The sequence below is a fragment of the Stigmatopora argus genome, chromosome 4, assembly GCF_051989625.1.
Source record: "Stigmatopora argus isolate UIUO_Sarg chromosome 4, RoL_Sarg_1.0, whole genome shotgun sequence".
NCBI lineage: Eukaryota > Metazoa > Chordata > Actinopteri > Syngnathiformes > Syngnathidae > Stigmatopora > Stigmatopora argus.
In genome coordinates, this window is record NC_135390.1 from 17,834,160 (window position 1) to 17,846,702 (window position 12,543).

General features: G+C 38.9%; 1 long non-coding RNA gene across 1 annotated transcript in view; it reads left to right on the forward strand.

Annotated features, from left to right (window-relative positions):
* The window catches only part of LOC144073713 (uncharacterized), a 28,925-nt gene that overhangs the window by 12,576 nt on the left and 3,806 nt on the right, over nt 1-12,543 (forward strand). The window contains exon 4 of the long non-coding RNA XR_013300160.1: nt 8,335-8,436. This is a non-coding gene — a long non-coding RNA (uncharacterized LOC144073713). The remainder of the gene's footprint in view (nt 1-8,334; nt 8,437-12,543) is intronic.

A 12,543-nucleotide genomic window follows, 5' to 3' on the forward strand; every position in this document is an offset into this window, starting at 1 on the left:
TAGAATGAATTTGAATGTTACATATTCACGTGGAATAGTGTGCGATTAAATTAAATGACATGGTGGAATGTGGAATAAACTTGAATGATGTGGTGGAATGTGGAATAAAGCTGAATGATGTGTAGTGATGTAGAATGAAGATTAGAAATGTGGATTAAAATGGAATGATGTGGAAAAAAGTTTATGTCAATACGGAAGATAGATTGACGTGGAATAAATTTGAACGTTACATATTGAGGTGGAATAGTGTGTACTCAAATTAAATGATGTGGAGGAATGTGGAATAAAGTTGAATGATGTGTAGTGATGTGGAATGAAGATTAGAAATGTGGATTAAAGTGGAATGATGTGGAAAAAGAGTTAATTTATGGGTCATTACGGAGGATTGATTGACGTGGAATAAATTTGAACGTTACATATTAATGTGGAATAGTGTGCAATTGAATTAAATGATGTGCGGTCAAAACGCCAAGGCGGCAGGCTGTCAGATCAAGTTAAATGAGGTGGAATATAGTTGAACAACATACATTAAAGTGGAATAAAGTTGAATGGTATGGATTCCCAAATGATTTCAGTGTGGCAGAATCGTATTTAACGACGGGAACGCCATTCCAAGTAGGAGTCCGCATGATGCAATCAGCGGCGCTGTATACGCCGTTACATAATTCCTCCACCAAGCGCGACCACAACACGTCTTGAACGTCCCGTTCCAAATCCAATGTTTGCCGAGACGCTGCAGTTTGACGGACGGGGACCACCACGTGCGCATCCCCCAAATGCCTACTCGCGTGCACAAATACCACGTAATTGCGTAATGTTCCTTTTACAACGCGTGTGTGCGTATAGGGTGTGAGTGCGGGGGTCCCGACGGTTTTACATTTTGGAGTAAGAGGGAGACGTGTGTCTTCACTTCGTCCACCCAACCAACTCATGATATCGTCTGTGACTAATAATATTGACATTATGTAATATTATATATAGTATTTTGGCATGCGTGTTTATTGTTTTATGTTTATAATAAAAAAGGAGGCACTTTTAGATTGGAACCCAGCCACAGTTTTCAGGTGGGGACAAAATGGCGACTTTATGGATCGTAAACTTGACTAGAGGGTGTCAATGGATCATATTTGCAGCATATGTGCTGCGGTAGTTTGCAGAAATGTCTGTACTAGTACAAGAAAAACTTTTGTTGTTAGAAAGTTTAGGATTGTAGTCACATTGATGCTAATTCCTGTTAGCCCAGATATGGTTTCTTGCATTGCACATTAGCATTAAGCTAAGTATGATCAGTAGACTCAAAATGAAACTTTTTTTTGTTTATGGTTGCAAACTTTGGAGCTGAATTATGGTTAGACATTTTTATTGTGTTGTATCACAGACGCACACACACACATGCACACACACACACACACACACACACACACACACGTGAAGCTGTAATGTTATTTGAACTGATAAGATGTACTCATTCTTTCTATTTAAACTCTTATCTAAAGAAACAAATGGCCCGCGATCCAACTGACATCCGATGACATGTTGACAATTGCACGTAAACACGCACTAAAATAAAACAAACAAAAGAAAGGACAAAGCTGAAATCACGCAAAAAAATACTGTATTTTCACAACTATAAGGCGCACTTAAAAGTCTTAAATTTTCTTCAAAATAGACAGGGCGCCTTATAATCCAGTGTGCTTTATATGTGGAAAACAAATTAAAATGTGTCATTCATTGAGGGTGCGCCTTATAATGTGGTGCGCCTTATAGTCGTGAAAATACGCTAACTAGATAAATTAACGAAAGGAAAAATGAAGGAGAAATTTAGATTTTTTTAATATAGTTGCCTTTGTGTTTAAGATTTTCAGACGACGGGTAATATAATGTCAAATTACGTAAAATGGCAACTTTAATTCTCATAATCGTAGCATTTAAATTTCACAATAATACAACTTTTTTGCTATCAAATTACAACTTTTTCCCGTAACATTCTCTAATTTCTCAAAATATATGGCTAATCACATAATGTTATGTTTTTTCTCCTAATATGACAACTTTAATTTCGTAAAATTACATCAAATGACGTAAAATTGCACCATTAATTCTCATAATTTTAGCATTTTAATTTTGCAATATTACAACATTTTTCTACCAAAGCATTGCACCCAATCACATAATGTTATGTTTTTTTCTCCTAATATGACAACTTTAATCTCGTAAAATAAAGTCAAGTTATGTAAAATTGCGAATTTAATTCTCTGGCACCGCGACTTTCTCCGAATATTAAAATTTTAATCTCGCAATATCACAACGTACAACTTTATTCTCTCAAATTACAACTTTTTTTCCTTAATACTGCGACTATTTTCTGAGAATTTCACATACTCCAATCTTACTATCTGTGACCCAATGCTTTTGTTAATGTTTGTTAGCAGACTGTTGCTACCGCTAGCCACGCCCTTTCACTCCCAACCTTGTGCAGATTTATCAAATAAGCACACACATGCGTCCAGTCGTAAGATTGGGACACATTCCTCCTTTCGGTTTGGATTGCGTAACAGTCGTAAATCGTATCTTTCGCATACATCGTGAACAACCCGGGCTAAAAGCCACGAATCCGACCACTTGAAAATATGGAGCTCCTTTCGCGATTCTGTGAATTACTACACTTTCACAATGATGTGCTACGCAGAGTTATTTACGAATACGCCGCATGTATTTGGATTGGAGGCTCGAAATGTACAGTGGGCAAGACAATCAGGCACGTGTGCTCATGTGATGTCACGTGCCTTCTGAAAAACAGGCCATTGGAACAACAATAATAATAAGTAGAAAATGCAGTTTTTACAGGAAATTCCTTGCATTTATTTCCCTGTCGATTTTCAGACACTTCCTATGAATTTTGGGGCTTTTTAATTTTTTTTTTTATTTACAGCCTGAGATTAGATTAGATTAGATTAGATAACTTTATTCATCCCTTATTCGGGAAATTTCATTGTCACAGTAGCAAGAGGGTGAGAATACAGACAGGAAAATACATTTTAGACAGAAATAAAAAGGTCATAAATAAGTTAATCAATAAATACATATATAAATGAATAAATACATAAATAAAATAAATAAATAAATATATACATAAATACAGAAATAAATATATAAATAAATAAGCATGTTGCTGAAATATATACATACATATATAAATATACAAATACATACATATATACATACATATATAAATATACACATACATACATACACAGATGTACATGTATACATTGTGTATTTATAGGGTGAACATGTTACAATACAAAAATGTGTTTATTTTTTATTTTATGTGAGTAAAAAGAGAAAATGACACCAAAAAACAGGCCCCAAATTTGGATAGGTGTCTTATATTGATTTGTTCTCTGGAATATAAAAACAGTGCAGCTAAAACTAATTTATTTTCTGTATGATGTATGATAAAGTTACTATATATATAATTAGTACATATATAATATGTTATATATAATGAAGGAAAAAGAAGATAGTAGAGGCCATTCTTGATTTTAGCTAGCTAAGCACTATAGTATGAACTTAGCTCGTAGCTCGTAGCTAGTAGCTAGCTAAAATCAACAATGGCCTCTCCTATCTTCTTTTGTGTCTGTTTGACTTTATTATACTGCCCCCAGTGGCAAAACGGCACATCACAGGGACTAGCAACTACCGACTCGATCACTTTCACCGCCATTGATGATAGCTGTCATTTACAGGCAATTTTGAAGCGCACACAAGCGAGCGCGAGGTGATGGCGGCGCTATTTCTGTCCCAAGGGGGTTCTGGGAAGCCGCCAGCTCCGGCGAAACTTCACACCGACCCACTTGGAAGCAGAAAATAGAAAAGCAGCTCGCAAATTGGCTGACGGCGTGACGCTACAAAGTCCGCCCGCCGCTTGTGTTTGCTCGCCGTCGGCCTCGGGTCAGTGCTTTGCTACTCTGGCCAAGTTAGCATTTTATTTGGTTCATCATTTTTTTTAAACATGGCCTGCCATTAATTACGAATCCTCATTAGTCAGGTGTTTAAAGAGGAGAGTCATGTTGCCATGGTTACTAAAGTACACAAACGGCAATCAAAGCATCCTTTATCTGCACGGTAACCATCGCATCGCATTCTTATATCTCCATGGCAACAAAAGCCTTCAGATACTGTTTTCAGGGAGTAACTTTAAACATCCTTATTTGTATTTGTGTGTGTTGATAATAGAACAATTCCACACATTCAAAACAGACTAACAATAAATAAAAAAGCTGAAATATTAACATTCATCACAAAGTACAATGGCATGTTTTTTTAAATTTCTTTATATATATATAAATGAATAAAGAGATTCAATTTGGAACACAGATAGGATGTTTTCGAGCCTTTGGATATATTTTATTTTTTGTTTTGCTTTGATATAGATTAAATATAAGCCATTCATATTTTTAAAGCAATAAAAAGAGTTTTGGATTTGGAGAAATGGCATTTATGAATGAAAGACTTAATCAAAAATCAAATCTGATTATTAGCATGACATTATTGAACGTGGCGTCGCAGATTAAGAAAAAAAATCAAAAGCCTTTATTGTCATCATACACAGCTGCGTATAACGAAATTGGTGTAATCAAATCACGTGTTTTCATTTTAGAACAATGCATTTTTTCCCATCCTGGTTGCACCGCTGTATTTTTCCACTAGATGGCAGCATGTACCCTGGACACTAATGATGGGTTTTTGACTTTGGTCTTTATGTAAACGTTCATTTTCTGTTTTCTCACAAGGGTGGCCGGGGGTGCTGGAGCCTATCCCAGCTAACCCTGAGCAGTAGTACTTAATTACTACACTACTACTGTAAAGTACTTTATTAAGAACACCTGATGACAGAAGACACTACTTTAGGTACACCTAGACTATGTCATTACATCTACACAGCACAACTCAACACAACAACAGCTATGATTAACAATATTCCAGAACTTGTTGTCACCCTTTACAGCCGCTCAGGGGCGCTGTGGGCACTTGAAGCGATGTTCAATTAGAATTCATTTGTCACAATAGAATAATACATACAGAAAGCCATCTTCACTCAATTAGATATGTTTTTGTGGGTCCGGCACATTTTGGGGACTATCTGTGTCACTTCCTGTTAAAATTGGGCCATTCATTCACCACTTCCTGTTAAAATTGGGCCCTTCATTCATCACTTCCTGGTAAAATTGGGCTCTTCATTCATCACTTCCTGTTCATATCAGGTCCATTTCAACACATTTTGGGGAATTTCTGGGTCACTTCCTGTTTGTTGGTCACTTACTGTAGAAATTAGCTCATTCATTCACCACTTCCTGTTTACATCAGGTGCCTTCCAGCACATTTTTGGGAATATCTGGGTCACTTCCTGTTAAAATTGGGCCATTTATTCACCACTTTTTATTCATATCAGGTCTCTCCTGCACATTTTGGGAACTACCTATATGGGCCACTTCCTGTTAAAAGTAGCATATTTTCTCTATGTTGAAGCATTTCTGGGCCACTTCCTGTTTGTTGGTCACTTCCTGTTAAAATTGCAGTATTCTCTACCCATTTTGAGGCCTTCCGGGGTCACTTTCTGCATATAGTGGATCAGTTCCTGTTCTTTTTAGGACGTTTTGGGTCACTTCCTGTTGATATTGGCTATTTTTTTCACCTCATTGGAAATGATTGGGGCCATTTTTTGATCCAAATTAAAAAGCAAACAGACAAAAACGACCATTATTGCATGATGGGAAAGATTGAGAGCAGAATATCGCTTAGCTTACTTACACGCGGTTAAGATTTCCGATCTTTTGAATGACCAGTCGGCGCTTTGCTAGTGCGGTTTGTCTCTCTGCTTGTGAGCTGAGCATCAAAGTGTGGATTTACTGGGTTTACGTCCCCCCCACAGGACGGCCCCCCACTCCCCTTTTTTGATTCATGTTATGTTAGCGGCCTCAAGGTTGTCGTGGTTTGGGTGGCCGACTCCAGTCGAAAACGGCGAGCCAGCCGGTTATACGAGCGCGCGGCCTCATCCATCTCGCTGACGTGGCCGTAAATTATGGACGGCGAGGCGGCCGAGCGGTCGCCCGCCGCGCCTCCGCTCCGCAACAAATGCCAACGCTGTAAAGTCAAATGTTGACGCTGTCGGAGGTTTTATGTTTTTACGCTAACATTTGCAGCTAGGCTTCACAAATGGATTACATTCGGTGCCAAACATAATAAATATCATAATAAATGATAACACATATTAATTGATAGAAAAACTAGCAAAGAACACTGTCAATTTATTTTCATTTTTAATCTACTTTAAAATATGCAGCTCACTTGATTCACTTTCTTTTTTTCGAGGTCTTTTGAGTCATATTTCTTTGGTTTATTTGGGGATTTAAAAAAAATACAAATATAAAGTAACATTTAACTCAGTGAAAAGAGCTAATGTTTATGTTTTTATTTTAAATTTGTCAATGTTTTAATACAACAATCAGAAAAGAGGCAAAAATAAAACATTCTCTATTAAATTTACTTTATTCTTACTATATTAATTTATCGATTTACATTTTTTATAAGAAAAAAGTTGGAAAAACAGTAATATTTTGTTTTTGTTGTTTGTTTGAACTAAAAAAATGATGTTTCCAAGTCATTTATTTATTTATTTATTTTATTTAGAGGACGAAATTGCGAAATTTTGTAAATCTATTTGTTAAGTTTTCAATAAAAACAATATAAAATCTAAAAACATTTTTTTACAACAAAAATTGTTAATATAGAATAAGACAAACAGAATACACTTCAATTTGTGTAGTATTTAATTTTACCCCAAAAACGTAAAGTTTTACGCGTGCCACGTAAAGTTAACGTGACAGACCGGATTTGGCCCTGGGGCCACAGGTTTGCCCACAGTACCCTCCCAAAAAAATGTCGCCTGACACTGTCTTCATCTCTTCCACATAGATTTTGCGAACCGCTCGCCGTAGCGATGGCGTTTGTAAAATGTCGACCGTAAAAATGTGATTCCCGGCCGAAGCCGTCTTTTCTAATAACACGGCCAGGCTTCCTACTTCCTGGGAATCGGCCAATCGGAGCCAGGCGGAGCTAAAGTTGACATCGTGGAGATTTACGGGGTCTTATTTCACGCGGGTTTAAGGGAGTGTGCGCCTGAGTGTGTGTTTTGTGTGTGTACATGTGTGTGTGCGTGTGTGTGTGTTAAAGGGGCTACTGGGAGTGAGGAAGAGGAGCAACATGAGGCTGTAAATCCTCATCTTCGCTTCCTGAGATTACACATCGCTGTGCTGGATGTTTGTTTGAAAACTTTAAATATATCCTGCCCACCAGTGTGCGTTTGTGTGTGTGTGTGTGTGTGTGTGTGTGTGTGTGTGTGCGTGTGTGATAATAATAATCCCTTTCCTTCGGGGTTTGCGTTTGTGTACATGCGGTGCATGTGTGTGTGGTGTGTGTGGCGTCCTGTTGGAAAAAGAGCAAGATTTGGTTGAAATTCAGCCCTCCAAGCTGCTCCAACTGCACAAATTGAGGAAAAATTATGTCCAAAATATGACAGATGTGTATTTGTCTCATCGTAGGAAGAGTCAATGCTAATGCCTATTTTATTTTTTTCATTCATTCATTTTCTGAAGTGCTTTATCCTCATTAGGGTCACGGGGTGCTGGAGCCTATCCCAGTTGACAGCCTGAACTGGTGGCCAGTACATATTTGTGTTAAAATATATATGAATAAAATATTGATATATACATACAATATATTTGCCTATACATATTTGTGTTAAAATATATATGAATAAAATATTTATATATACACTTACATACTATAAATTTGCTTATACACTTTGTGTTAAAATATATATGAATACAATATTTATATATATATATACATACTATATATTTGCTAATACATATTTGTCTTAACAATATATAAAGAGTGATTATTTGTATATTTTTCATTTTTGAATTGAAAAGCTATTTAAACAATATTTTAGATTTTTAAAAATGCTCCATTGGAGTTCATTGGTGGCCGATTGGATTTGTGGCGTCAACCTTTGCCTGACGTTAAACCAGCGGGAAAAAAAATCTGGCGCCTGCAGACTGACATCGCTAGCCAAAGAAAAAAGGTCCGCCGTGACAGCCGGCGCAGGTCGCCGTCGAGCGAGCGGCGGTCCCGTTGCGCCGACTCGGCGGTGCTCCCGTCACATCGCGTCAGCTTTTAAGCCCGAGTGGAGTTGACGACGGCTCGACTCGAGAGCTCGCCTCAGCGTTCTGCCTTTAAAAACGCCCGCTTGTGCCTTTTCCCCCCCAGATGGCCCCGCTTGCCGCTCGCCGCCGCTTGCCGCGCCGGAGCCGTCGTCCGGGATTTACGCCGGCCCAGAGTTAATCCAAGTGTCGACGGGATTCTCCAAAGGTGCGTTGACCTGGTTTTCCCCAAAAACGAGCAAACAAAACATGCGTGAAATTGGTCAAATGGCGTTTTGCTCGTCTCCACCTGCGCAGCGACGCCCCTTTTTCTCGCCATTTGTTGGCTTTTTCCAAAAGTGGATTTCACTGAAAGAGATGGCAGCGAGCATTATCGTCAAATTCAAAAAGGACGAGCGATCAACTCTTTTTAGTTTACAGCAGAAGCCTGAAAAGAGCATTTTTCGCCCCTACCAAGATGGCCGCCCCAAGGCAACATTCCCGTCAAAGTCCATCCATTATCATTAAACTGAAGTCCTAACTAGCTTATGTTTCAACCCGTTTTTAAAAGATTATTTCCTCACCTCAAGCACCAAAACAGCCTTTATTTGCCTATACCAAAATGGCCTCAGGGCGGCCATCTTGGTAAGGGCAACATTCCCGTCAAGGTCCGTGCATTATCATTAAACTGAAGTCCTCACTAGCTTATTTCTCAACCCTTTTAAAAAGATTATTTCCTCACTGAAAGCACAAAACAGCCTTTTTTGCCCCTACCAAAATGGCCTCAGGGCGGCCATCTTGGTAGGGGTTGCATTCCCGTCAAAGTCCATGGATTATCATTAAACTGAAGTCCCAACTAGCTTATTTCTCAACCCGTTTAAAAAGATTACTTCCTCACTGCAAGCTGGAAAACTCGCCCCTACCAAAACAGCCTCAGGGAGGCCATCTTGGTAGAGGCAACATTCCCGTTCGAAGATTATTTCCTCACTTTCAAAGCATTTTCTTCGGAATTCACTCAGTGGCTTCCATCGACAGCTTTGGACATCTAGCTTGCTTTCAATTTCTCAAATAAAAAAAATATAAAATATTATTTCATCACGGCAAACCTTCGCTTCACAATTTGACAACGTTACACCTCCAAAGTCGTCGATGGAAGCCGCTGAGTGAATTCTGAAGATGAAGTGAAATCATCTTTTAAAAAGGAAATGAAAACAAACTAGTCATGACTTTGTTTGAATGTGAATGCATAGTCCTTGATGGGAATTTCGCCTCTACCAACATGGCTACCACGAGCCCACGTTGCAAGGCGGCCAAATGAACGATTGGACGCCCATTTGCAGCTGCTGAGTAAATCCCAAGCAAATACTTTGACAGGGATGAAATCATCTTTTAAGATAGTTAGGACTTATATTGTGAATGCATCCACTTTGGTGGGAATGTCGCCTCAGGGCGGCCATCTTGGTGGAGGCGATGAATGGTCAGTTCATGCTCCTGCTGTCAATTGAAACGAGTTCATCACCAGTGGGCGTGGCCGGTCGGCAGCGAATAAAGAAACTTTCAAGACCCCCATCACTTGACACCCAAACATGGCGTCGACATTGATTTCCTCACGTTTTAATTAAATAAAAAATGCAAAGCGCAGCCCGGCATTCACGCCTCTTTGAAGCCACGCCATTTGGCCGCGGTCCAAGTCGCTCATCTCATCCCAAACTCCCTTTTTTACGCTGCAGTCGCGCGCATTTACAAGCGGGGAGGGGCGGGGGGATCGGACGAGCGGCCCTCGTGCGCCCGCCCGCCCGCTTTGACCCAATTTATCACACGTACGCTAACGTCGGCACGGTCGGCAGTCGGGTTCTCGCGTTCCTTTTACCAGGTCGTTCGTCAAAAGAAGGATTTACGCCGGGAAATTTCGTAATGATGTCATTGGGCTAGCTCGGGTGCTAAACATAAGGGGTGGGGGGCCACGGATGACACGCCGAGGCATTTTGTGTGGCCCGGAAATTGAAGCATGTCTGTTTTTTTTTTGCTTAAATCGTTTGAAGTTACAATGAAATATCCAAACATCAGAGAATACTTATTTTGTTTTGTTTGTTTATGGTATGTTTGTTTTGGTTTTTTTTTAAATCATTTTTTAATTTATATTTGTCTTTTTAACATGTTGAAATCGTCATGTGAAAACGTTAGCCTTAGGTAAGATGCTAGATGAATCAAATCCAATCAAAGACTGAGAAAAAACTGGAGAGCAAAGAGCCACTGCACCCGTGCGCGCCGCCATCTTGGATCTTAAATCATTACATTTATCACGTTAACATGGGACGTTTATCATGTGACATAAAATTATCATATTCAAATTTGCAACATGAAACTGGTAAAATGTTAAATGAGTAGTGTAGCAAAATCTATCACAAACAAATGAAAATTTTGCGCATTATGACATGAATTTACAATGTTATAATATCATTTTATTGTGAAATTGATCATCTTTGTATCATTTATGATGCAAAACCTGTCAAGTTTTTGAAATGATGATTTTACAATATAGAAAAATCAATACGCAAGGACATGAAAGTTATGCTAAAATGTTAAATGAATCGGTTAAAATGCAAGTTTATCCCATTTCATTTTAATAACATGCTCGCAGCTGTCAAGGGATGAAGAAAGCAAATGTGAAACGGCTTCATTTCCCTTTCAAAATAAAACATTAAGCTTACTTATTTGAGGCAAAACATTTACAAATCAAATGAGGTGTCGAGTGAGGTAACCTGGGGTGAAGCTCTTACCACCTCTGGTCATGTGACATTAAGACCTCATGAATATTAATGAGCAAGTCACCCGGCGCCGCCGCCCCGTGGACGTGTTTTAAATTTGCCGTCATTTCCCGCGGCTCGCCATATTCACGTCGTAATTATCACGGTAGCCTCCAGGGGACGACGGCGAACACGCGAGATGAGGCCATGAATAAATGTTTTGGAAATGTCTTAGCATGTGGCTAATATGCTAATATTTATCCGGCGATGTCACGCTACTAATGCTTCAGCGCATCTTTTAGAACATTCATCTACCAGACAAAACAGGAAGTGAGGCGTTTTGTTGTGAAGCAGCTCATTTTTAGTCCCCTTAGAATGGGGGTGACGAACGTGGGGCTTGCGGGCCAGAAGTGGCCCGATCTGGCGTCCAATTTAAACTGTAGCCAATGTCAATAATATCAATATAATAGCAATTCCTTCGCACTTAAATATCATATCGACATTTCAGTGTGGATACTTTTCGATGACCGTATTTTCTCGCATATTAGCCGCCTCTGCATATAAGCCGCAACCTTAAAATTGCCTTAAAATCGTTAAATTTGACAATTTCTCTCGTATAAGCCGCCCCCTGATTCACAAGTTCACCTCCGTATTCATGGTTTTAATAGGGAGTACAAATGTGTTACTCTAAAGTGAAAATCTTAAGAAAAATAATGCTATTCCTGAGATACTGTATGAATCGAAAAGAACTTTTGCTGGATTGCACATTATTTGGCTCTATTTCATAAGGAAGTTAATTTCAAAAAGGAAGTCACGTGACCAGTACAACCAGGAAGTGTGTCCGTAGCGGTCTAGTTTTTCATCCCTAGATAAGACGGCGGCACCCTGAGCGAGCAATGGCAGGCACAAATTAGTGGGTTTTTTTTCCCATTTTATGCAAGATACGTTTTTATTCTTGAATTTCATTCATAGACGTCAAAATAAATTTTGTCCAGCATTTTATCTGTTCATCTTTCCTCTATTTTGAAAGAAATAACTGTATCGGCCCCATTCCTCCCATCAGCTTTACCTTTAACAAAACAAATGGCTGAGTGTTAAGACCTTCCGTATGCATGCATGTACATCTATGTGTATGTATGTACATATGTGCTTATATATATGTATGTGTATGTATGTATATATATGTGTATGTACACATGTGTACATACACATATATATATTTCAGCAACACGCTTATTTATTTATATATTTATTCATGAATTTATTTATTTATTAACTTACTAATTACCTTACTATTTATGTCTAAAATGCCTTTCCTATTTCTGCATCCTCCCCCTCTTGCTACTGCATACCTGTCAACCTCTGCCGATAACTGCCCTTATAAATGATTATGATTCCCCTTACAAACCCCCCAAAAACCTTACAAACACCTTACGGTGTTTGTAAGGTTTTTGGGGGGTTTGTAAGGGGAATCATAATCATTTATAAGGGCAGTTATCGGCAGAGGTTGACAGGTATGCTACTGTGACAACAAAATTTCCCAAATACGGGATGAATAAAGTTATCCAATATCCACTTGTCTTGCGTTT